Raw genomic sequence first — 2,582 nt, forward strand, 5'->3', positions numbered from 1 at the left:
AAAAAAAAATATATATATATATATATATATATATATATATATATATATATATATATATATATATATATATATATATATATATATATATATATATAAAATAGTAATAATTTAAAAACAAACTCAATAACATATACCAGCTGTATGACTCATATATTCACCCAGACTCTTTGTGGGATGTATCTCATTCGTTGATATTTTTTTCGTTTTGGTTCGTTCGTTTTTTTGTTTTGTTTTTTTGTACAGGGTTCGTTTTGTATCTTTGTCGGTCTGTGCCAACACACGCACACACACACACGCACACACACACACACACACTTGTTCTTGTGCTACTGTGATTGCTTGAGTTTATGTGACGAGGACAAGGTTAGACGGGGGCTGGCTGGCTGCAGGTTCGAATTGTCCTGCTTCAAATGTGGAAACGCAGTGGACGCAGCTTGAAGACACTTTCGTCTTTTCAACCTGTGTGACGTCCAACGAAGCTCTCTGAATGTATGAACAGAATTTTCCCAGCAATCATTTCTTTTTTAATATTCGTGATATAAAGCGTATAAATAGTGGGGATTTTTTTTTGTCTCTCCCCCAATAGGCCCGGCCTGAGTCTCTCTTGTGGCCTCAATGCTGAATTTGAGTTTCTGCCTTGCGGGAAGTAATGAAACAAAACCAAAACAAATCACGTATCGACCTGAAATCTGTGACGAGGAGAAGAAAAAAAAGAAACAAATCGACAATTGCACAATTTCTACTGTCTTTTTTGTCATTAAATACTATTTGTTTTCTATGACACTTGAGTCTGCGGGGGCTTATTAACGTGCAGCAAACTGTTGGTCGTTTGTTTGATTTTTATGTTGGTGACTGTGTGACCTTGCAGGCCACAACAGACTTTCAACACATTTTGTAACACTAAAAGAGGTATTTAAATGGGATTGCTATGAAAAATATGCAAATCATATCCCCAAAAGTGCTATTCAGGCGAATTGAAATTTGCAGCTTTCATGACGAATTCAACGTGATTTCATAGAATTAGTTTGACGAGAAAAACCTGCCAAAAAAAAATATATATATATATATATGTATATGTATATATATCTGTATATATATGTATATGTATATATGTATATAATATGTGTTTATATATGTCTATGTATATATATATATATATATATATGTATATGTGTCTATGTATATATATATGTGTCTATGTATATATATATGTGTATATGAATATATATATATGTGTATCTGTATATATATATATGTATATATATATCAAAAAGGGCAAAGACAACACAATTCACGTATGACCAAAACCATCTCTATTGCTTAATTGAAGACAAACATTTTTTAGCTCAAATACGCGTTTAGTTTTTGTTTGTTTGTTTTTGCAAGCATTTGGTGACGTTTGTGACGTATTTCCGCTGTGGTTTGCCTCACTTTGTGATTTCTTGAACATTACGTCATAGATTTAAAAAGAGCGGGCGACGAGCGCCACCCTGTGGAGAATTGCGGTTTGCTTTTTTTCTTTTCGGGACGAATGCTACCCATTGTGACCAGAAAGGTGTGTTGAGAATTCAGCGTGAAGAATTATTCTTTTGATTTGTAATTTATTCAGCCAGGTCTTAGGCTTTCATTGTGTAGTCTGAAGCAGGCTGTGCCAAAGCAACACAGGGAAATCTATCAGTGATGGAATATCTTTGAGTAGATGTTTTTAATCACACTGTTTATGTGCTGTACATTGGAAGCGTTTTAAAGCAAGCCAATTTCAGGCCAAACGTTGCCATGTAATTTTCTCTTTTTATTGTTTTACAACAGAGCTTTTCATTTCAAAAGTATGCATGTGGCAATATTTCATATATCAATCAAATCTGCAAATTTGCAGTGATTTTATGTTCCACATAATTGTATTGTTTCATAACTGAACTCTCAGGCCTTTAATTTGACGTCAGAATCAGGACAACTGAAGAAAAAAAAATAATATTCGTAATTTTAGGAGAATCAAGATGTATGTTTTCAAGAACAAGAATGAAATGAAATACTTTATATTTTCAGATTCTTATCCATCTTTTTTTTTCATGTGACGTCCCAGTGAAATTAAGAATTTTACTATCTAATACTGTGAGCTTTTAGGCTTCATTTCGAATATCGTTATCTCTGCATCGCTCGACGTCCGTAAGGAAGAAGAAAGTTGGTCAAACTGTCGCTTAAGAATCGTAGTTTACTTTACACAATACCTAGAGACCTTTTTCTTCTCTTTCTCTCTGTTATCTTGTACTCGACAAATACTCCTTACATAGAAAAAAACGAAATTAAAACAAAGCATTTTTGAACAAAGGTAAACTAACGAGCCTGCTGTAAAAAGTAATTCGAAACGAACTGAATTTTTTAAAAAAAAGTACAAAGAAAAATCCTCAATTACTATAACACTGATCAGCCGGCCACCTTCTGCCTTAGGCGCCCCAACAGGCCCCCTACGCGTTATTCGGATTGCATGTCGTTGAGACCATGTATGTACGTTGTGATTCTTCTTCTTCACGCTCCCTCCGACTTCCCCCTACGTTGACCCCCAACAGAACGCGGGCAAAATA

The sequence above is a fragment of the Filicampus tigris genome, chromosome 20, assembly GCF_054856515.1.
Source record: "Filicampus tigris isolate MCC_2025a chromosome 20, RoL_Ftig_1.0, whole genome shotgun sequence".
NCBI classification, from domain to species: Eukaryota; Metazoa; Chordata; class Actinopteri; order Syngnathiformes; family Syngnathidae; genus Filicampus; species Filicampus tigris.